Genomic DNA, 24,996 nt, shown 5'->3' with positions numbered 1-24,996 from the left:
CGCCACCCCGCCGCGCAGAGACACCGGGCACTGGCGACGCTACAGCGCACGCGCTGCCGCGGGGTCCCCAGCTTCCTTCCAGCGAGCGAGCTCTTACACCGCCACCGCCACCCCACCCCTCAGTCGTGCCGCGCCCTTCTCACCCGGGAGCAGTGACGCCACACCTCCCCTCCCCACCCACAGCCACAAACCCAGTGGTTAAAACGCAGCTCTGGCGCGATACCTGACCAATGACACCCATCCCAACCACTGGGACATTGCTGCAACTTTGATGGCTGCGGTTATAAAGTTAACTCGTCTTGTTGAGCCCACAAATATTCATGTACACATACGAACACACGCTACACCCAGTAGAAGTACGCCCCCTTCTAGCTCTACACAAACTCCTTTATGCCTGTGGGGAAAAAATCCCGCTCCCTGCACCCAAAGAAAACATCTCAGCCAAAGTGGGAGAAAAGACTAGCCTTGAAAAACCTCCCCGCTTCCCACCACACACGCCTGCAGGATGTGTGCTTGTGAGCCTGATTCAGTATCCAGAGGCTGTGAGGACACGCGTGGGCCTTGCTCCCTTTGAACCCCTCGCTGTCACCACCCTCCAGCCTAAAATCAACTCCAGATTGGGAAGAGGGGAGAAAGAAGAAAGCAGAAAAGAAGGATGCACTGGCCCCCTGATCCACTAGACCTCCAGGTACCAGTTTCCCCCAGAGGGCAATGAAATTTACCTGGCTCTGGATGGGGCCTTCATTAAAGACTCTCTCAGGCAGCCCATTCCCCTTCCCACCTCCCCTCTCCTGTCCCTAACTGACGGCTGGTTTTAGATAGACAAGCGGAGCAAGTCCCTGTTCAGCGTGACTTGGGTGCATGTGACAGAGCCAGGCCTGACCCTCTTTCAGGCCAGGTAGGCCAGCAGAGGCCTGCAGGAACACAGCCATGTGAGTTTAAAAATAAAGTTGGGAATGAAGAGTATCCTTTTTCTCATTGCTAAAAAAGAGAGGCCAGAAACACGAACCAGCTAAGTAAGGAAGCCTGGCAGGCTACTTACAAAGTGCACATTTTGGAGCACTGCATGGGGCTTTCCTTCAAATAACTCATAACCTAGATTTTTACTCGGATATAAATGGAATCTCAGCTAAAAGGAAGGATTATTTTTCCCTTCTAATTCAAAAGCTGAAATATCTTGCTAATTTTATATTTTGTCACAATAGAACTACCTTAAAATGCAGCAGCTTTTATAAAGGAATCGGGTTGTGTTATGAAGGTTAAGGGTGTATTTACATGGCTTTGCTCTTTGGAAACATACAGTACCTAGAAAAGCATTGAAGGCACATGGGATCAGATATAATTATTGGCGAAGTGGAAACTAGAACACCTGAGAGGTTGGTGCTTTATTTCTTTATGAGTTTATATTTTTCTTACACGTTCCCTATTTAACGTATTTTGTTATAGACTGAATCAGATATGCCTTTTAGTAGCCTTTTAATTTCTCAAAGAGAAAGTCATAAACATGCATTTGCTTTATGTTCCCCAACTATTTCAATTTAATCATCACTGAAGGAAGTGGTTCATGGTTTTATACAGGAGAGTTATTGTGAGCACTTATAAAGCCATCCTGCTTGTGAGCTAAATTTATTATGTTTGCCAGGTTAATCTGTTTTCACTAATCGGACACTTAATCATCCAGTCTCCTCCCTATATTATGGATTCGTGAATGTCAACTGAGGAGTGTTGCTCAGTCACAGCAAAATGATAAATTAACTTTTCATTTGGGGTATTTGTGATTAAATGCATCGTAGTGGAATGAAAATGAAATAAATCTTGTATTTTTACTTCTAGATTGCCTGCCAAGTATAGAAAAAAATGTATTTGATTAAGAGTGAATTCAGTTTGATATTTGAATGGCATTTGTAGGAGAAACAGACAAGGATTTGGAGTTCAAGAAAGCTCTGAGTTCTCCCTGAATTCTATAGCTTGGAAAAATAGTTAATCACTCATAGGTGTTCTATGGATGAACAGCACAGAATTAAAATTTCCATTCAGAAAGAAGGAGGACTTAGTCTCAAGCAGTAATAGCCAAAGTTTGTCTGAACCTAGAGTTGTAATTCTGTGATCCTAAGGGCTGCACATGGTATGTGATGGGAGATGTTAGATTTCAATGAAGTAACAGTCCCCGTTTTGGCTCTTCCAGTAAGTGAAGCTCCACCTGGACAGCACTCTCAGTTGTTGCCTAGTTGGGTTGAGAGGGTTGAAACATATTCAAATAATCATAACGAAGATGATTTAGTCATGTTCATTGTTAAATGAATAAAGCCACATTCCAGTAAAAGCCCTGTGAGGTAATGAGTCATTATTTGCCTTTTTAGCACATAGAGACTAAAAACTATTGGCATTGTGTAATGTTAGATGATCCTCAAAAAAATTAAAAAATTACCACTATTTTGGGGTGCTTATTTTACAATTAGCAAAGTATTTTCATATCCTTTATCTCATTTGATCGTCACAAGAAACTCAGGTCTTGGCAGTGGCTCTGAGTCCTGGCCCATGCAGCTCCTCACTCAGGGTCTGTGGGGGTAGGACCCAGAGTAGGCTCCTTTAGTCAAGAGCTCTTCCTCTACCTGGACTCCTTCTTTAATCAGACAGTAAAAGCAAAGGCTTTCTTTCAGATAAAAAACAAAACAAAACAAAAAAACCCACCAAAATAAAAATTCTGTACCTAGTGCAAAACGAAAGAAAACAAACAAAAAGGGAGGTATTGAAAATATCTCATAGCTTTAACAAAGTTATTTGCTGAGGTAATCCAGAGGTTGTTGGTTACATGAACATAGTGAGAGGTGAGACGGTCATTCAAATAGTTTCAACTCCACCACACAAAATCTGTGCTGCTAAAGTAAAAGTTTTTTTCTTGACTAGAATATCTAGGCAACAAGTCCGCTCAGATTGGATTTTTGTACAAATTGCTCAAGTCTCTCATTAAATCTGCTTAGTATAATCTTGGTCGATATGATTGGAACTAGAAATCTCTTTCCCTACAGAGCCCTCATATAGTGTACATCCAAGCTATGTGATATCTCTGTGACTGCTGCTTCTCAATGGTTATGTGTATTTGAAATTACTAAGCTTGGTAAGATAGGCTGAGCCAAGTCTCTGGGGTAGTCAAGGGACAAGTGGAGAAAAGAATGATTTAGTGAAGTCCAGGTCAGAGACCCAGAAACTTATCAGCACATATGTTGAGGAAGGAAGGAAATAGGTATGCCTTCTATAGAAGAAATTACCTGTGTTCTGCCCAGGGAAGAGACAATGGAAAAACCGTGGACAGTGAGTCAGGAGTCTTGGATTCTAATCTCATTCCTGCCACTTGCTAGCTGTGTGACATGGGACATGTATGAAATGGGAAAAAAATAAAATAGCTAGCCATTTTCACAGATTTAGAAAAAGGTCTTTTAAATATACAAAAAGCAAAATATGCATAAGAAAGAATAAATTGGGACTTCCGGCCAAGATGGAGGCTTAGACAGACACGCTCGGTCTCCCTCTACAACTAGAGAGGAATACAACTACTTCAAAACAAAGGATAACTAGAAATTCCAGAAAATAAAACTACACAGAAGCCCAGCGTACAAAGTTATGGACGAACGGCGCTCTTTGGGCAGGTAAGAGCGAAAGTAGGCGGTGCTGTTTGCGGTCGCACCAGGGACAGCGGCAGAGAGAGCAATCCCAGCGGCAGGGAGGGCAATCCCGGCTGCAGTCAAACCCCGGCGGCTCACGACCCCAACGCTGGGAGAAGCAGCCACCACATCACCTCGAACAGTGAGGCCCAGGGGGCAGGAGGACGGATCCCGGACTCCTAGCGGAATAACTGTGTGAATCCATCTTGGACCCCCGCCCCCACACAAACCGCCACAGGGCTGTGGAATAGGTTGTGGATCCCCACTGATCGCTGGGCGGTGACAACAAAGTGCCAGCGAGAAAGGTTGCAGATCGCCGCCGGTCGCTGGGTTGTGACGAGTACACAGGCACTGCCCCCTATAGCTGGCCCAAGAAAACAAAACGCATCTGTCAAAATGAGGCAGACAACTATAGAAATCCCGGTGGCGCAGCTCACCAGGCAACAGATGAAGAACCTGACAGATGAACAAATAAGAAACCTGTCAGAGGCTCAGTTCTGGGCCATTGTTATCAGGTGGCTTACAGAATTAACAAAAGATCTGGAAAAAGATGAGAAAGAATCGAAAAACACTCATACTGAAAGGAACAAAACCACATACGAGACAGATGGTGAGGAAATAAGATCCAGAGTTCAAATCAACAAACCAGAACACAAAGAAGGAACAAACAGTCAACCAGTGCAGAGAGAAAAAACGGGAAACAAGGAAAATGATGAGAGGATCAGAAACCTCTGGGACAGCTATAAGAGATCGAATATACGGATCATAGGATGGCCAGAAGGCGAAGAAGAAGAACTAGAAATTGAAAAATTAAGTGAAAATATAATAAAGCAGAACTTCCCAAACTTGGGGAAGGAAATAGACTTACAGGTCCAGGAAGCACAGAGAATTCCAAAAAAACTGGACCCAGGGAGAACCATTCCAAGACACATTATAATCAAAATGTCAAAAGTTAAAGATAAAGAGAGAATCTTAAAAGCAGCAAGAAAGAAGAAAAGAATCATGTACAAAGGGATCCCAATTAGACTATCAGCTGACTTCTCAAGGGAGACCCTGCAGGCAAGAAGGGACTGGCAAGAAATATTCAAAGTAATGAAAATCCAAAACCTACAACCACGAATACTCTATCCAGCGAAATTGTCATTCAGAATAGAAGGGCAGAGAAAGTGCTTCCAGGACAAAATAAAACTGAAAGAGTTCATTAGATCCAAACCACTGTTATATGAGATGTTAAAGGGACTGGTTTAGAAAAAGGAGGATCAAAACTATGAACACTAAAATAAAAACTGCATCACAAGAAATAACAACAGATGCTAGGGAATTGAAACAAAGGCAAACTAAACAGGCAACGAGAGTGGAAAAAGAACTATAGGTATGGGGAGCATATTGGGGGGAGGTCAGCAGGGAGGGGGAAGGGGGAAAGGGAGGGAGATGATATAGGAATTAAGGAGCATGGTAGGAGGGAATGGAATAGACAGAGAGAGGTTGAGAAGAACTATATGCACAACTAATGGACATGGTCTAAAAGGGGGTGACAAGGGGAGGGAGGGGGGCCACCGGGTGGATGGGAGAAGAGGGAAGGGAAATTGGGACAAATGTAACATTATAATCAATAAAACACATTAAAAAAAAAAAGAAAGAATAAATTCACACAATGCAATATACAGATGATATATTATAGAATTGTACACTCGAAACCTCTGTAACTTTATTAACCAATGTCATCCCAATACATTTATTAAAACTTTTTTAAAAAGAAAGAATAAATTCAAACTATGTTTGGTCAACAGATATAACAGAAGTATATCCTTAGAAATGACATTTACATTTCACCATATTCAGGAAGAGAAATGGCTTAATATATACATAATATTCCTATTCCTGCTTCCCATATTTTCCTCTTTACATTTTAAGTTCTCAGCAAGTTGTCGTATTTATTCATTGTAACACTTACATAGCACAAGTATCTGTCACTTAAAAGTGACACTGACGATATAGTTAAATCTTTATTTTCTTTTATTACTCTAATAAATAAAAGTATATTACTAAAAAGAGGCCACAACTATGAATGATTTGGGGGACTTTGCCCTAAAGGGAAATCCTACAAAGCATTTAGGAAATGGTAATTTTGACTCAGTTCTCTATAAAATGCTAAAATTTTACACAAAATCTTAAAGCACAAGTGTTTACAGCACTCTGGGTGACAAGCAAAGCTATAGTAAATGTGCCTCAGCACTAAAATTTCCATCTCCATGGAAACCCAAGAAGTTCTCTGTAAGTGTACATGCATGTGGTCTATAGTGTTTATTGAAGGGCTGGGGTGGCAATCAGTGGGCCACTGCGCACTGAGAGCTGACGGATTGCTGGGAGCTGCTCAAAACAAGCCTTACATTTTTTTTTCTAAATGTGATTACAGAGAAATTGTAGACATGAGGGAGGGAAAAACCTGTTAATATATTTGTGTGTACTTGTATCTCTCAGAATACAGTGAGTTAAATCAGATTTTTATTCAGAAAAGCTTGAGAAACCAGTAGCATTTCTCCCTTCCCCCACATGTGTTGCTACATTTTAAAAAACTCTCTAGATTTTCCATGTGCACAGATCCATATATTTCTTTTTTTCATTATATTTTAGTGATTATGCTATTATAGTTTCCCAATTTTCCACATTTTCCCACCATCACCCAGCACTCCCGACTTCCTTAAGCAATCTCCACACCATTGTTCATGTCCATGGGTCATGCGTATAAATTATTTGGCTACTGTATTTCCTACACTGTGCTTTATATCCTCGTGGCTATTCTGTAACTACCTATTTGTGCTTCTTAATCCCCTCACTTCCTCATCCATTCCTCCACAACCTCTCCCATCTGACAACCATCAAAACACTCCATATCCACGATTTTGTCACTATTCTTGTTTGTTTAATTTGCTTTTTAGATTCAACTGTTGATAGATTTGTATTTTTTCCATTTTATTGTTCATAGTTTTGATTTTCTTCTTTTTCTTAAGTCCCTTTACCATTTCATATAAAAATGGTTTGGTGATAAGGAACTTCTTTAGCTTTTCCTTGTCTTGAAAGCTCTTTATCTCTTTTGATTCTAAATAATATCTTTGCTGGGTAGAGCAATCTTGAGTGTATGTTCCCACTTTTCATGACTTTGAATATTTCATGATAGTCCCTTCTAGTATGCAAAGTTTCTTTTGAGAATCAGTTGACAGTCATGGGAATGGCCCTGGAGGTAATTAACTGCTTTTTTCATGCTGCTTTTAAGATTTTCTCTTTATCTTGAAACTTTGGTATTTTAATTATGATGTGTCTTGGAGTGGACCTCTTTGCATTCATCTTGTTTGGGACTCTCTGTGGTTCCTGGACTTGCATGTCTATTTCCTTCACCAAATTAAATAAGTTTTCTTTCATTATTTTTTCAAATAGATTTCCAAATTCTTTCTCTTTCTCTTCTTCTGTTACCCCTATGATGCAACTATTGGAATGCTTGAAGTTGTCCCAGAGGCTGCTTACGCTATCCTCATTTCTTTGGATTCTTTTTTCTTAATGTTGTTCTAATTAGTTGTTTTTCTTTCTTTCTTCCTTTCTTTCTTTCTTTCTTTCTTTCTTTATTTCTTTCTTTCTTCTTCTTCTTTTTTTCTTCCTTATGTTCCAAATCATTGATTTGATTATCAGCTTCATCTATTCTACTGTTATTTCCCTGTAAATTGTGCTTTATTTCAATTACTGTATCCTTCATTTCTAATTGGATCTTTTTTATGCTGTTGAGGTCCTCATTGAGTTTCTTGAGCATCCTTATAACCAGTGTTTTGAACTCTGTGTATGACAGATTGCTTACTTTCATTTTGTTTAGTTCTTTTTCTGCAATTTGATCTGTTTTTCCATTTGGGCCATGTTTCTTTGTCTCCTCATTTTGGCAGCCTCCCTGTGTTTGTTTCTATATATTAGGTAGAGCTGCTATGACTCTCTGTCTTTGTTTTGTGGCCTAATGTACTTGGTGGCCTGTAGGGTCCAGTGGCACAGCCTCCCCTATCACCCACCTTCCTGTGGGCTGGATACACTCTTCTTTTGTAGTTGAACCCTGATTGCTGTTGGCAGGTCAATGGGAGGAATTCACCTAGACCATTCAGTTGCAAGGATTGGCTGTGACCACCGACCACCAGCCTCCACTTTCTGTGGAGGATCAGCTGTGCAGCTTCAAGGTGGTGGTGCTCTGACATGGTCTATAGCTGTCCATTGGGTATGCAGGATCTGGGGTTTTTAGGGTGGTGCAGGCCAAGGTCAGCCCCAACCTGTGCTTTGCCTGGTGCCACCATGCCTGAGCTATAAAGCAATTTGAGATGGCTGCTACTTGTGCTGGGCTTGAAGCTTCCTAGGCAAAGCCAAACTGTGAATCTAGGCTGGCTGCTGCTACTGCCATGCCCGGGGCCACTTAGAAAGAGGTATGGGGTCTGGAGGCTACTGAAGCCAGCTTTTGCTTGTTTGAAAGGTTTCAGAAGTTGTGGAGCATGAGCCAAGACCAGTCATTCATATGGAAAAGCTACTATTAACAGCTATAAGTTGGGTGGGACTGAGCCTAGGGCATCTCCAGGGTCAGGCAAACAGTGTTAGCCAGGTTGATGGAGTCACAAATATGGCATTCACCTGCCAGCTTTGTGGCTGTACCTGCCTTTGTGTCTGAGAGAAAGCTGTCCCCCAGTTCATGCCTTGATGTCAGACACTGCAGTTCCTCCCTCTATGCCACTGGTACCTTTTAAGCTGCTACCCTGCTGCTGGAGCTCAGCAGGAGAAAGTCTGAGTAAGTTCATGTGTGGGTTCTTTAAGAGGAATTACTTGGGACTCCAGAAATTTCCTCCATGGAGTCAATCCCTGCTGGTTTTTTACAGCCAAAAGTTATGGGGACTTATCTTCCTGGCATTGGAACCCTAGGCTGGGGGACCTGGTGTGGTGCTGGGACTCCTTGCTCTCAAGCTATGTCTGCTGAATTTTTATCCATGACACGTGGATGTGGGACCAGCTCATTCCACATCTCTAGCCCTCCTACAAGTCTGAATGGATGTGGTTTCTTTAATTCCATAGTTGTCAGACTTCCATTCAACTCAATTGCTACTGGTTCTGAGTAATGGATGTTCTGTAATCTAATTGTAAGTTTGATGTGGTTATGTGAGAGGGTGAGCCATGTTTACCTATACTGCCATCTTGACCAGAAGAGCCATATATTTCTTGAATGTTTGGAGAGAATGTCACCAGTTTTTAACAAACTTATTATTCCTGGGATTTTAAAAGTATTCCTGGTCAGAGTTTCCTAATGTATAGTGGCTTTAAAAAGCAAAGAGCATAATAATATTGGAGTGAAAGAAGCACCCACAGTTATCTGAAGTGTTTCTATAACCAAGGACCAATATTTTAATAAAATAAAGAAGTAATATTAGTCATAGAGACATAGTCACACAATGCTCCATTTTGTAAAATATTTAATTTATTTCATTTAGTCCTTACATCAGTTATTATGGATATCCCATTTTCTCTTCCACTGCCAAGTCTTTGATATGCTTTTAATATTCTTTCTCAAATGTTACTCTGGATTTTAATTAGGAACAATCTGTGTTTTGGTTGAAATACATAGAAACTGGTAAAATTATAATGAGTTCTTAAAAATACTTTGTGTTTCTTCCTCACAGAAATTTTCCTTTTTAAAACTTTTTCTCTTTGGCTCTGCGATGGTGGGCTGTCTGCTGTGGCAGCCAGTAGCCGCACGTGGCAACTGAACGCTTGAAATGTGGCTTGTCTCACATTGTTGAAATGATAATAATTGCATATATTCAGTTAAATAAAATATGGTTTTAATCTCACCTGTTACATTTGTTTTTTAAATATGCTTATTAAAATATTTAAAATTATATATGTGGCTGGCATTATGTTCCTATTGGCCAGCACTGCTCTGGTAAAACTCTCCAAAGCCCTCAAAAGGGGTCTATTTTTGATCACTTAGTGTATGCCAGACTTGATCAGTCTTGTGATTGACCCACAGTACTTTCTTCACCAGAAGAAGGAAGACTGATTGCTTTCACTTAAAAGAAGTGCTTTAAATTATCCTTCTCTTTCTGAGCCAGGTTTCTCTCCTTTTCTCCCATGCAAGTCTCCACGGCAGAATCTCAGTAAGCAAACCCAACCTCCTCTCATTTGTCTTTGCTTCCAGCAGGCCATGCGCTGCACCTGTGCAACCCAGTAAAGGCTGTCCATGCAGGGTCCAGAGTTTTCCAGGAAAACAACACTCAATGCCAGACAAAGCCTGATAAGCATCTATGAAGACAGTGCTACCCTATGTTGAAACTGGTTTAGCCATCTCTCATTGTCATGGGAAAACAGCTGAAGCTATTTTGCATTATCATCTTGTATTATTATCCTAATCTGAGCTCTGAGTTGTAATATCAATATTCGTTAACTGTGTGTGTGACTAATATCAAATCATTTAAGCCATCTGTGCCTCACTTTACTTTATTAGATTTCAATGGATCTTAATAATTAAGTAAATTTTATAGAAAATCTTTATAACAATTCAAAACTAATAATTCAGTTAGAACTCATAAAACTGGAAAGAAAAGAATATATGAAGAAATAATAATTTCACTCCCATCTATATCAAGAATACTTTTTTAAAAAGATTACTTTCAGCTGCAAATAAGAGAATGCAGCATTAATAGGGGGTTAAGACTTCCGGCCAAGATGGAGGCTTAGACGGACATGCTCGGTCTCCCTCTACAACTAGAGAGGAATACAACTACTTCAAAACAAAAGATAACTAGAAATTCCAGAAAATAAAACTACACGGAAGCCCAACGTACAAAGTTATAAACCAGCAGCGCCCTTTGGGCAGGTAAGAGCGAAAGGGGGCAGAGCTGTTTGCAGTAGCACCAGGGACAGCGGCAGGGAGAGCAGTCTGAGCTGCAGTCTAACCCCGGCAGCTTGCGACCCCAACACTCGGAAAAGCAACCACCACATCGCCCCAAACAGTGAGGCTCAGAGGGCGGGAGGACGAATCCCAGTCTCCTAGCAGAATAACTGCGGGGATCCATCTTGGACCCCCGCCCTCACGCAAAGCGCCACAGCGCTGCGAAATAGGTTGCGGGTAGCCACTGGTTGCTGGGCAGTGATGACAAAGTGCCACAGCGCGGCGAGAAAGGTTGCTGGACCACCGCCGGTCACTGGGGTGTGACGACAAAGGGCCACAGAGCGGCGAGAAAGGTTGCGGATCACCGCCGGTCGCTGGGTTGTGACGAGTACACAGGCACTGCCCCCTATAGCCGGCCCAAGAAAGCAAAACGCATCTGTCAAAATGAGGCAGACAACTATAGAAATCCTGGTGGCGCAGCTCACCAGGCAACAGATGAAGAACCTGACAGATGAACAAATAAGAAACCTGTCAGAGGCTCAGTTCTGGGCCATTGTTATCAGGTGGCTTACAGAATTAACAAAAGAACTGGAAAAAGATGAGAAAGAGTTGAAAAACACTCATACTGAAAGGAACAAAACCTCATATGAGACAGATGGTGAGGAAATAAAATCCAGAGTTCAAATCAACAAACCAGAACATAGAGAAGGAACAAACAGTCCACCAGTGCAGAGAGAGGAAACGGGAAACAAGGAAAATGATGAGAGGATCAGAAACCTCTGGGACAGCTATAAGAGATCGAATATACGGATCATAGGATTGCCAGAGGGCGAAGAAGAAGAACTAGAAATTGAAAAATTAAGTGAAAATATAATAAAGCAGAACTTCCTAAACTTGGGGAAGGAAATAGACTTACAGGTCCAGGAAGCACAGAGTTCCAAAACAACTGGACCCAGGGAGAACCACTCCAAGACACATTATAATCAAAATGTCAAAAGTTAAAGATAAAGAGAGAATCTTAAAAGCAGCAAGAGAGAAGAAAAGAATCATGTACAAAGGGGTCCCAATTAGACTATCAGCTGACTTCTCAAGGGAGACCCTGCAGGCAAGAAGGGATTGGCAAGAAATATTCAAAGCAATGAAAATCCAAAACCTACAACCACGAATACTTTATCCAGCAAAGCTGTCATTCAGAATAGAAGGGCAGAGAAAGTGTTTCCAGGACAAAATAAAACTGAAAGAGTTCATTAGATCCAAACCACTGTTATATGAGATGTTAAAAGGACTGGTTTAGAAAAAGGAGGATCAAAACTATGAACACTAAAATGAAAACTGCATCACAAGAAACAACAACAGAAGCTAGGGAACTGAAGCAAAGGCAAACTAAATAGGCAATGAGAGTGGAAAAGAACTATAGGTATGGGGAGCATATTGGGGGGCAGTCAGCAGGGAGGGGGAAGGGGGAGAGGGAGGGAGATGGTACAGGAATTAAGGAGCATGGTAGAAGGGAATGGAATAGACAGAGAGAGGTTCAGAAGAACTATATGTACAACCAATGGACATGGACTAAAAGGGGGGGACAAGGGGAGGGAGGGGGGCCACTGGGTGGAGGGGAGCAGAGGGAAGGGAAATTGGAACAAATGTAACACTGTAATCAATAAAACACATTAAAAAAATAAAAATAAAAAAATAAATTGCAATCTCTTTTCCAACAAAAAAAAAAAATAGGGGGTTAAAACAAGAGTTTATTTTTCTCATATATTAAGAAGTCTGACACTGACTATCAAACACATCAGCAAATCCTGGTGGTGTGACCTTTAAAATATTTCTAGAATCTAACCTTTTTCTCTACCTCCACCACTTCCGTCTAAGGCCAGCCACCATAACTTCTCCCTGTACCTTTCTAACTTGTCTCCCTGTTTTCTCCCTTGCGCTCCTTCAACACTTTCTATATCCAACAGCCAGAAAGGCTTTTTGAAGTACTAAAAAGGTAAAACTTAAGTACTGTGTTGCTCCCCTACTCAAAACCCTCCAATGATTTCTTAGGCCTCCAGGATAAAATCTAAAATGCTTACCACAGCTTCCAAGTCTCTAAATGATCTGGATGTCTCTGGTCTATTTTATCTCATTCCCTTCAATTTTCCTGGTTGCTCACCCAGTCCTGGCCTCTTTGGTTTCTTCCTGCAGCTTCTCAAATGTGCTGACCATGTTTTCCCTCAGGGCTTTTGCATATGTTGTCCTCTCTTCCCCAAGCACTCCTGCCCACTCCTCACCCACCAGATATCTGCGTGGCTTTCTCCCTCACTCCCTTCAGCTCTCTCAAATGTCACTTTACCAGATATACCTTTATCAACCCCCAGACACCTTATCCTTCTTAATTTTTACCATAGCACTTAACTCTGACAGTTTTGTTATTGGTTGTATTTTCTCCTACTAAAATGAAACTCCCTGTAAGCAGAGAAAGGAATCTCCAGCACTAGTACAAGGCCTATTACCTAACAAGCCTTCAATTAACAGAGGTTGAATGAATACTTAGACAACAGAATAACATCAAGTCCCTCTGTCAGTGTCTCTGCAATTCCCTTGGCCATTTCCTCCTTGCTGCAAGGTGGCTGCAGCAGCTCCTGCCATTATGGTCCCCATAATCATTTTCAGAAGTAGGAAGCAGTGTGGACAGAGCTATTTTCCTCCAGCACTTCTCTTTTCTCAAGGAGAAAAATATCTCTCCTAGAATTTTCTAGCAGACTTTTATTTATATTTTATTGACCAGAAGTGGGTCAGGGCTACTCTTATCTGCAGGAGAGGTTAAAGTATTTGGCTTTTCCAGCCTTTAGAGGAGAATACAGGCAAGAGAGAATAGTATGATTAATAAAATCACCATGCCAACAAAGTGCCATGCTTAGTACACTCCAGTTATATTACACAGCTGATTAAAGATTTGGTAAACCATGAGACCAAGAAGCCCTCAGTAGAGTGCTGTCACCCTGTAATGCTCCTATTTTTTCCACGCTTTACATCTTGAAACTATAACCATTTATATGATTTATCTTTTCAATTTAATTACTATTCCATTAAATGAAAACATTTTCAAACAATTATGTAGAAAAATTACTTATGTAATTCTATTAGAAAAGGTTGATAAGAGGCTATATCAAGGGGAGAGAATTGGGTAGATAGATGAAGGGAAGTGGTGAGAGGCATTCATACCTCAGAATGGTACAAGATGTGAAAAGCTGAGGAAGGCTGGCTGAGAGATAAAGGCAGCTGTATTGGTGGTGGGGGGGGTGGGAGAGGGTAGGGATGGATTGGGAAATAAGGACAGGGGCCAGAGACCATACTTTCCTACTAGATTTCACATTCTTATTCATGCTTTGCAAAAGAACCAAGACCAAGCTCTTATGTAACTTATATAAATCAGATGCTCAGAATATTGCATGCAAATGAATGACATTTGTATGTCTATTCACTCAGATACCTTTTGCAACAAAGCATGAAGGAGAGACAGGTAAAATAGAATTAATGAAAATCACCACTGGCTGTGAAATCTTTTCTGTCAAATGTGACAACTGGGATAAGGACACAGGCCTGTTGCCCTGGCTCACATACAATGCATCTTAATATCGAATTGACAAGTTCTCCGATCTATAAGAAAATGGCTTCAAAGATTTTTCTGTTGAATTTAGAAAAGAAGGAAGGAAGGAAGGAAAGAAGGAAGGAAGGAAGGAAGGAAGGGAGATAGAGAGAAAAGAAAGAAAGAAAGAAAGAAAGAAAGAAAGAAAGAAAGAAAGAAAGAAAGAAAGAAAGAAAGAAAGAAAGAAAGAAAGAAAGAAAGAAAGAAAGAAAGAAAGAAAGAAAGAAAAAGAAAGAAAGAGAAAGGAAGAAAGAAAGAAAGAAAAAGAAAGAAAGAAAGGAAAGAAGGAAGGAAGGAAGAAAAATTGAACATTAAAAGAGAAATACATTGCCCTGGAGCTAATTTGATTCTCCACCAAATTCTAGTGCTTGTCCTGTATGAACTAATGACAAGCCTCTGCTCCAAGAGTTAAGGACAGATTGCCTAGTTTTATATTCCAGCTTCGTCATGCACAGCAATGTGACCATAGCAAGTTACTTAATGTCTCTCTTCCCCAATTTTACAATCTTCTATGAAGACCTACCTTTTTAGGTCAATGTGAGGATTAAACAAACTAATGAATAATAAATACTTAGAATAATAAGTAAATGCTATGTAAATGTTAGCAATTATTGTTATTGTTACTACCCAAAGTATATGGTTAGTGAGTAGACACTTAGAAGAATATGGTGGAAATGAAACTGACTAAGTAGATTTAAGGAAATAAATAAAACAAGATTTTATTTCTAAGTAAAAAAGAATTGCAAAATAAATTATAGCATGATATTTATTTCAAAAGATATAAGATATTGCTTTATGTAAAATGTATCACAGATGCCTTCTTTGACTGCCTTGGACTATGTATCACACTTGACTCTTCACTGAACTGACTGGAAAATGTAGCCAGAAACTAATCATTAAATTCAGAACACTAAATCATTAAAACCAAGTTTTTGGTTCAAGTGACTTATTTTTTCTTTCTCTGCTCACACTCTCTGATTGATTCTATTAGGACCATAGAATTGGTTAAACAGGTAACTTCTAGGCTTCTAGGCTGCCTGGAACAACCTCCCTCCCTTTTTCTTTCTTTCTTTTTTTAAGCAGATAACTAATATTTACTCTTCCCAGGGTCACCTGAAGCTCAAATTCTTAATGTTAAACTTTGAATATTAATTCTCTGTGGCTCATTACTAGAAAAAAATATCAAGGACCCTTGGACTACTGATTCTCAAACTCTTGTATCCAGCCAACACTGCCATCTTAGATAACAGAGCCTGGGATTTTTGTAAAAGCGGTGACGTTATCTGTGGCAAAGGCCTACCATGGGCCTAGGGACACAGAAATACTTGCAAGTGCCGTGGCTCCAGGCATGGATGCTGCAAAGCAGTCATCCATGTGTGCATGAGCGACTCTGCAGTGTTTACCCCAATACTTTTCAGACTAATATTTAATGACTCATGTTTAATACTATTATGGTATGTAATGAATGTGCACCCTGACCAATGCAGGTAACTACTGGACTGGTAGGAAATAGCACTGATATCTCCAGAATGCTTGGAAACTTGGGGAAAAAAAAACCCATAATGGAGGAGAAACAAATTTAAGGGAAAGGAAATGCAGAAAGAGCTCTGCTACCAATGAAGAATTAATTTTTTTTTGTTTATTTCCTTCTTGCTAAGTTACTTTATTGCCCACTCTGTCCCACCCATCCCAGTTTAACCTCCACAAGGGCCTCCAGAATTGTTTCTAACTCAGATATGATCATGTCATTCCCCTGATTAAAACGTTCTCTTCCACCTGCAAGATAAAGCCTAAGTTCCTCAGCCCTTTACTTAGGCCTTGATATTAGATCCCATTATCCTTTTTATCTTCCACTTCTACCCCCTCCTTCCACCCGACCACCCCCAGTCCCTGCACCATATGTTCTTACACATACAACTGCTTGAAATTCCCTGACCATGACAGATGCCATCTTGTCTCCATGCTCATTATGCCCCAGGCCTCCTGTGTCGGTTGTAATAGCTCCTCATATTTCAAGGCCCAGTTCAAATGCTACCACTTCAGAAATGGAAAAGTATTTCCCTTTTCTTTCATTGCACCTTATCCATAACTTTCTAAAGCAGAGCTTGTTATATGTGCTTCTCTCTCTTGTCCAGTAGATTGTAGATGCCTCAGTACCAAAACTCCTCAGTTTTGTGGCCTATTATTCATATTTGTGTCCTTAATACCTATCTTGGGACTACAAGTGTGTGGTGGTTAAATAAATCCTAGAGGAATGAAAATGTGAATGAGCTTGCCTCTGTTTTATTTGGTCTCCCTTACTATCCTTTTGTACTACTCCCTGGGGAAGTCACTGCTAATCACAAGCACCAATTCTTACTGCTCTGATACTGTGCCCCTGAAAGAACACATATATGAATGAAAGTAAGGTGCATCTCACTAACTCCTCCAGGGAAAATAGAAGATGTTCTGTGAAGTCTCCTAACACAAAATTATAACTTGATTTTTTAAAAAAAGAAAAAAAGCTGCCCTGTATCATCTGCTGCCATCAGTACTGTTCCAGAGACTGCTTACAAATTTGGCTTTCTGACAACTCAAAAAGCAGCCTTCTTGTTTACTTGCTCTTTGGCAGAGCTGAAAAGGTACTACTGGCTTATAGTCAGGGGGCCTGAATTCTGGTCTTAGCTCTGCAGCTTGAAATTCATATGACTTCATACAGAACACTTAGAGCTGAGTGTCAGTTTCCTCATGTGTAAAACAAGGAAAATGATCCTTTCCCCAGCCCTGCTGACCTTGCTACATTTTTATGAAGTTCAGAGGATGCAAAACAAAGAATTCGAAATAAGTTTAAAGACTAGAAAATTCACTAGGGGGAATGGAGGGTAGTAATATAATATTATTTATGTCTTAGCCTTAGCTGTCTGAGGTTTTCTACACTGTTTTCTTCAGGAAGATAAAATTAAATGCAGTGTCAAAAATATATGAATTTCTATAGGAAGATCAAACTAAATACGTGCCTGAGACATATTCTATTATCCAGATGAAAGACCAACCTGTACGACCAGTAACTGGGTCCTTTTTAGGTAATCTCCATTCAAAGTACATCAACCAGTTGTCATCATTGGTACCATTTATATGTGAGACCATATGTCCAGAGTCAGTTTAACCACATAAGACTTGCTGGGCATTGACTACAGGCCAAATAAAAGCCACACCCTAGAGATATCCATGTACAAATGAGAGAGGGGACTAACTAAAACGCATGAACATTTCTGGTTACTAACACCACTGCCACCACTTGGGACGTGGTAGAGCTGGGAAGCTACTGCACCCAATGTTGGTAAAATGGGACCAACTCAACCCCAGAGAACAACACGCCTTCTCTTCTGCATGATACTTTGGAAGAAAAGAGACCCTTCACAAGGCTGCTTGCACTTCAAGTACTTTAGGTTTCAGGGATATACAAACTCTCTCCCCTGTGCGTGTACATAAGACCAGCAAAACTGGAGTAGGATGAGTTCTGTTCTTATCCCCACACAGTTCCAAGACTGACAGTCTTCTCTGGCTCCATTTAGGAGTCTGGTTTCCTGTGGCACATTTCTTTTTTCTTCATGATAAACTTTTCCAGATGATGCCTTTTGTCTCTGTCTACAGCGTCAGACATGTAAGTCTGAACACAAATGGAAGATGGGGTTTAAGTTTTTTTCCAAAGAGGCCACCAGCCTCTCTATAAATCAGTGGGTATAAATGGACCTATAATGGTACTTTTGGAAAGGCTGAAATGTGAAAGAATGTTCATACCAAGTGTTTGCAAGGATATGGTACAACTGGAATTCTCATACATTGTCGGTGAGAATACAAAATGGTACAGCGATTCTGGTGAACAGTTGGGCAGTTTCTTAAAAAGTAAAACATTTACCTACCATATGACCAAATTATTCCACTTCTTGGTATTTACTCGACATAAATAAAAACATAAGTAAAGACCTGCGTATGATTGTTCATAGCTTTATTTATAATAGCACAAATTTGGGACAACCCAAGTTTCCAATGACAAATGAATGGATAAACAAATTGTGATGTATGTGTGTGTGTGTGTATATGCATTCATTTATTCAGTGGAATATTACCTAATGAGGAAAAGGACTGAAATATTGATATACACAACAATGTAAGTGGATCTCACAATACTTATGCTGAGCGACAAAAGCCAAACAAAAAAGAGTTCAATGAGTCCACTTACATAAAATCATAGAGAATGTACCCTAATCTATAGTAACAAAGACCAGTCAGTGTTTTCCTGGGGAATGCGGAGTAAGATTACAGAGGGCTGAGAGGTGGGGATTATTGAGGGCACTAGCAAATTTTACAGGGTGTGGATATGTTCACCATTTTGACTATAGTGATGGTTTTATAAATGCCTACATATGTTAAAATGTATCAAATTGCTCCTTTTAAATCTACGTAATTTATCGTCTATCAATCACACTTCAATAAAGCTATTCTAAGAAACAAATACATAGGAAAAATGTGCCAGCTAACCTCTTCCTCCAGAAACATTTGAAGTTTCCCCCCTCCCACCCAATGAACCCTATTTAATATCCATTACTTCATTCTTCTTAGGAGACTAAAAGCCAGCTCACTGAGGGCAGCCATGGCCTTACTTACCCTTGTGTTCCTGATGAATTTTAGAGTAATATCTTGCAAACAGCACAAGCACTAAATAGATAGATGTGAAATGAGTGAAGAATGAATTAACTATAAATAGCTTTTAGCCTTAACAATCATAAATGATAATACTATACTGTCATTTATGTGTAGCTCTGCAATTGCTAACTTCCCCTTCTCCAGAATAAATTCCTTCTTTTGACAGGTCAATACATCTCACTCCAGACTATTAGGCAACAAATCTTTGTTTGAGGAAGATCTGTGAGAGCAAAGAATGCAATTCATAAAAGAATCCAAGAAACGGTATTTGTTTCTCTTTAAATAGAGCATTAAGGTGGCCTCTTATGTGTCCTTTTCAGTAGCATTACAAATTTAGAATTTTAGTTTAATACCAACTGGATTCAGCTGATAAAGTGTCTACCAATATTCAGAAACCAGAATGTAAATGAAAAAGTATCTATAAATAAGAGAAAAACACTGGACCAGGAGACTGGAGCCTAGGGTTCTAATCCTGACTCTGATACTTAACTACCTATTTGAACCTGGATAAGTCGATTCACCATTCTTGGACTTGGCATACCAGTACTTAAAACAAGGGGATGAAGCAAAATTGCTCATGGAGCTCTCCTATGCCAACATTCTGTGATTTTGTGATTCCAGGAAGGACCTACTTAAATGAGCTCTTCTGGGGATGAGATAAAATGAGGTAGGCAGTTGAGGGATTAAGTAGAGGTGAGAGTATTTCTACTCTTAGAAAACTCTCCCATATGGGTGGGGACATTCATGGCCTAGTTCTTTGCCACTAAACTCTATTGGAAAATACTCCTCCTACTGTATTACACTTCTTCTGGGGAGCATAGAGCTAGTTTTGTGTCCCATGTACTTTCTATATATAAATTATGCAATGAAAATAAATATGGCAGTTTTGGTCTGAAGAAGAATGAACCACCTGTTTGGCCATTTCTCTGTGCATGTTTCATATCCAGGGACATCAGGCAAAGGTTTGGTATGATCTATATGTTCATTCACTATTAGAGACCAGCATTGCATTTTCTGCCCCTGTTCCTACTTGGCCAGAGCTCTTTTTCTGTTGATGCTTAATAGGATGCAGTCTCCAGAAGAGTTATTGACTGCCAGGTGCAGGAGTGAACCAGTCAGTGTAACTGTGGGTCACCCCATCCCCATAGTGCAAGAAGACAAGCATGTGTTTTCTAAGAAGACAATGTAACTTTCTTTGGCTTTGCGGCTCATGACATGAATACCCTGGAGTTAAAAACAAATAATAATAACCTATGTACATAGTGAGTAAACTGGACTCATTCATGGAAGCAGACATGAAGGAGATAAATACATTCCTATCAGGACTCAGAGTCAGATCTTAATTGTTAGACATTAAAGCACAGTGCTCATTTAAAAACACTGCTTTGTTATTGGTGTATTTCCTGTGCTATACTTATTTAGCCAAATAAGTGTGACTTTATCTCAATCTTTTCTCCTGCCTTAACCTGTTTGTGTTTTTTGGGGAAAAAATATCTGTCTCTAAATTGAAAATATTCTAAGTGTTTGCTGAAGGCTTGAAGAGAAGAAAAAGGAGAATTGAATGAGGTAATACAGGGCAAAACTTCCTAAAATATTCTTTATCCATCTTTTCCCCAAAATTCCACTTGCCTTCCTCCCGAAGTAAGACAATACTAAGATTGGACTTTGTATTGTCTCACTATGCCTAAGGTCAGGATCTCTTTGTGACATGGAGTTCGTTCTATCCGGAATGGATGAAAAATATTCTCTCTGGTTGGGTATATTGAAAACACAGGTTCTTGCACCCCACCCCTAGCTCACCATACAGGGGTAAACCTGAACGGAACATCCAAATAAAAGCTCCCCTTTGGATAAGGAAGTTCAGCTAACTCAGGAGGCAGTGGTCCATGGCAAGAACTGGATATTGATGGATGGATCTTGTAAAGAACTCTTACTCAGTTGTGGGGAAAATTCTTAATAAACCTTGGACCTGGTTTCTGGGAGAAAATCTCTACTCTTGTTTCCTATGACCCCTCACTCTGCCCTCTGAGAATTTGGAAGCTGGAAGATTTTTACAGTCAAAAGTTTTTAAGGCTAAGCTTATAGTTTCTTTTAGCAATGCATTTTCCTCCAAAAGAGTAAGCTTATATATTTCTGATTTGCTTGTTAATTGCTTGTCATTTGCATGTGCCAATGACCTTACCCAGGTTATATGCTGTTGTCTTTCTGCAATATCTACATCCATGGTTTATACATGTCTTGGACATTTCTTGCCTACCCCAACACACCTAGCTACCTTTTGATACAGAAGTTCTACGGTTATTTTTCACTCCCCACTCCCATACTGATTCTCTGCTCTTTTCTGCCCTTTTCTGCCCTGGCATAAGTCCTGGGAAGCTCTCACTGCATAACCTGAATTCTCTTGTAGACTGGCTTCTAGTTGGAAGGCACTTGCAGGAGAGAAGCATTGAATATTTCTTTCCCCATCCCTCCTGCATCCCACAAAGCATTTCTGACAGTTTCTGCATGTCTCCAAAACTCTAGTTTCTGAAAGGCAGTCCCTTTTCTAGGGTTCCAGGAGAAGTAATTACTGCCCCTGTCTGTCAGTGCTGAGGAGGATGGAGGTGGCAGCAGTGGGAATGGCTTGCCATTGTTGCTAGTGTCTGTATGCCTCACCTTTACTTCACATTTCCTTCACATGGCCTATCCCTCTGAAATGAGTCCTTTCATTAAAGCCTCTTCATTGGACACATCTGAATGAATTATGCTCCCTGACTCAAACAGGGCCTTTGTGACCTACAACAGTGTGACATGCCTGGTGAGAAGAGAAAAGTGGCTACTGACATGGGGACCTGGCCCAATACAATTAGGCATCAGTGTTATTAGAAGCTGGCCTGATGATCAGGGCCTGTCCATCTGTTCTCATATTGGACACAAACAAGTGTACAGAATGCCCACATCAGACAAGGTCACTCTGTGATGTGATGAAGTGAAACTAAAGAAAACCACTTCTTAACATTTTCTAGGCACAGACAAAAGCCAAGTCAAATAGTGCAAATCACAAAACCTAAACACCCTCCTCTCCTGGCTAAGAACAGTGACTGTTGCTTCTTTACCAATTACAGCTTTAGCCTTGCTTTAGTCTTCTCTCCTTCCAGATTAAGTCTGTTAAGATAGCAAATCATAGAATTGTTCCCACTTCCTGACAGCATGCAATCCATTTCCTTGGGAACTCTCCAAAACTGTTTAACCAATCCTCTAAGTCCTTTCTAACATCCTCTTTTTAAGTTCCCCATGATGGCAGTCCCCTCACTTCAAGTGATAAATCCAACTTATTCAATGGCAGGTGTGCTTCTGGTGGTCTCTGACTACAGGGCAACAACACTGGAAATAACCTGAACCAGCTGCTCTGAGTTCTTTGATTTAAATTCCCCATTACATTTGTTCCAAGCAAAATTGATGAGCAGAATCCATATTAGTAGAGCCCTCAAACTTGGAAGTGGCTTAGATTGCCACACCTAGAGAAAATAGTTTTCTAGAAAGCTCTTTAATCACGTAGCTTACTTCAGTTCTAAAAAGCAAAGCCAACCAAATGAGATGAACAATGATGCATGTGCATAGCAATGTCTGGTGGAAATGGCTGGCCACCAGCAGTGACAAGGCTAATGGTGGGATGCAGGTGAGACTGCCAATAAGGAATATCCCCACCTAGGTTCTGGACTTTGTACTGAAATGTCAGGACAGTAAAGCCCATTAAAAGTCCTACACATGATTTTGGGGTCTTCTGGTATTTTGTATAGGCATGTATCAAAAATTCACAAGTATTTGGAATTTTACTCTTAGATTAGAGCTGGTCTTCGAAAGCAGAAAGACTTGCATGGTTTCTCATTTCAAATATCTTGGGATATTATCAACTGATTATATTTTATGTCTTCTGCTTTCTATTTTTTTAAGTATATTTTATTGATTATATTGTTACAATAGTTCCAATTTTTTTTCCTTTGCTCACCTCCGCCCAGCACCCCCCCACAATCCCCCCCCAAGTCCATGTCCATGGGTCATACATACAAGCTCTCCTGCCTCACCCTTTCATATATTCTTCTTCTTCTTCTTTTTAAAATAATTACCATCATCAACAAATCAACAAAGAACAAATGCTGGCGAGGATGGGGAGAAACAGGAACCCTGCTGCACTGTTGGTGGGAATGCAGACTGGTGCAGCCACTATGGAGAACAGTATGGAATTACCTCAAAAAACTAAAAATGGAACTGCCATTTGAACCAGTGATTCCACTGCTAGGATTATACCCGAAAAATCCTAAAACCCTAATTCAAAAAAACCTATGCACCCCTATGTTCATATCAGCCCTGTTTACAATTGCTAAGTGCTGGAAACAGCCTAAGTGCCCATCTGTAGATGAGTAGATCAAAAAACTGTGGTACATTTCGTCGTCGGCAGCCGTCCGTCTCGAGACAATGAAATACTATGTAGCAGAAAGAAAGAAGGAACTCCTGCCATTTGCGACAACATGGATGGAACTAGAGAGAATTATGTGTTGTGAAATAAGCCAGGCAAAGAAAGCAAAATACCATATGATATCACCTAATACAGGAAACTAAAGAGCAACACAAACATACAAACTAAATAGGCAAAGACTAGAATAGTAGTCAGTAGGGGGGAGGGGGGAGGGAGAGAAGGGGGATAGGTAAGGGAAGGGTCTAGTCAAGGAATATGTATGAATGACTGATGGACATGGACAACGGGGAGGGATATAATTGTGGGAGAAGGGATGGGCTGGGAGGGGGGAGCAATGGGGGAAAAATGGGACAACTGTAATTGAATAACCAAAAAAGATTTTTTTTAATTAATTAATTAATTAATTATTTTAACAATAAAAAATGACAATCCCTCCCTCTCAGACTTAAGACCCTTTATAATCTTATAAAGGACAATGGGCGAAGGTCTCGAGCTCTTCTAGCTGCTTCAAGCTGGACATGGTCGTCATCCTGCCTACCCTTGGGTCAAGAAATCCCAAATAAGAGTGGGGTGTGGAGGGGAGGGTGGCCTTCCCACACGGGGAAGGATTGTGCAGACTCCAGATTGGTTGGCTGTCCCCAGACAATGGCATGATTGATTTAACAGGCTGGCATCCTTGTTGTATTCTGGAGGCAACAGATTTGGCAACAGGGTTAAAAGACATCATTCAATCTATAACCACTACATGACAAAAGACAGGTATTAATTTTTCAATGTCCCACATTAGGGAAAAGAAGGGCTTCTTTGGAGGAAGGTGTGCCAGGTACATCTCACCTGTCCAAAACACTTTTGCCCATTATACTTAGTTTGGGCTGAGGGAAATATTTCAGGTTTTCCCCCTCTCAGACCTCTGGGCTCTTTCTGTCCAAGCCTTTAGGACAGAAAAGAGAAACCAGTTTTAAAGTGAAGCCCACAGACCACCCCATTCTTCACCAACCCAGCCACTTCATTCAGCCAAACCATTGAGTCTCAGGAGGCAGCGCTGCAGACAGGATTAAGTGAGGCCTATACATACAGACAATCACTCAGGTAATGAGATCATAGGCTTATGCCCTTTGAATACAGAAAACACATGTTAATTTATGTAACATAACCCACATACAAATCTCTGAATCTGTAGGACTGTCTTATCAGAAAAACATCCAGTTGCAAAGCATTTGACATTCTTCTTGCCTGTAAATTAAACATTTTTGATAATACCACAGACATAGTTTAACTTTCAAATGAAAACACACTTTACGTGAAAAGAAACTTTAAAGACGGTTAGCTGCACTACTTTATAGTCTACCACTGAGCATTGAGATTTTCCTTGAATCACAATTTTTCTCTCTAAGATTATTCTCCTTGTCATTAAAGGGACTGCATTAAGTCCAGTTTTAATTTATCCTGTTCATTTGCATAAACACAACAAGAGCAGAAAATGATCACTTATGATCTTTTGTTCTGCTTTGCTGGAACTTAAGCAAGGAACATTTAGGGTGACCTTCAGTCTGCCCTTCAGGGCACAGAAGCAGAACCACATACCTGGCATTCAGCCTTGCCTGTAAACACCTGTCTTTTCCAAGTCCTTCAGGTTTTCCATTATGCCTTAAGGTCCCTT

At 40.4% G+C, this 24,996-nt stretch overlaps 1 protein-coding gene across 3 annotated transcripts in view; it reads right to left on the bottom strand.

Annotated features, from left to right (window-relative positions):
* The window catches only part of PLAAT1 (phospholipase A and acyltransferase 1), a 53,061-nt gene extending 52,249 nt beyond the window's left edge, over positions 1 to 812 (bottom strand). For all 3 annotated transcript variants that reach the window (XM_090275450.1, XM_090275428.1, XM_090275443.1), the window contains exon 1: positions 723 to 812. The gene's annotated coding sequence lies outside the window, so the exon portion shown is untranslated. The remainder of the gene's footprint in view (positions 1 to 722) is intronic.
* Between the last annotated feature and the right edge of the window lie 24,184 nt (positions 813 to 24,996).

This window comes from Furipterus horrens, unplaced genomic scaffold, assembly GCF_987537825.1.
Source record: "Furipterus horrens unplaced genomic scaffold, mFurHor1.1.pri manual_scaffold_1, whole genome shotgun sequence".
Lineage (NCBI taxonomy): Eukaryota > Metazoa > Chordata > Mammalia > Chiroptera > Furipteridae > Furipterus > Furipterus horrens.
Note: the sequence above shows the minus strand (reverse complement) of the source record. Positions and strands in the feature narration are given on the sequence as shown.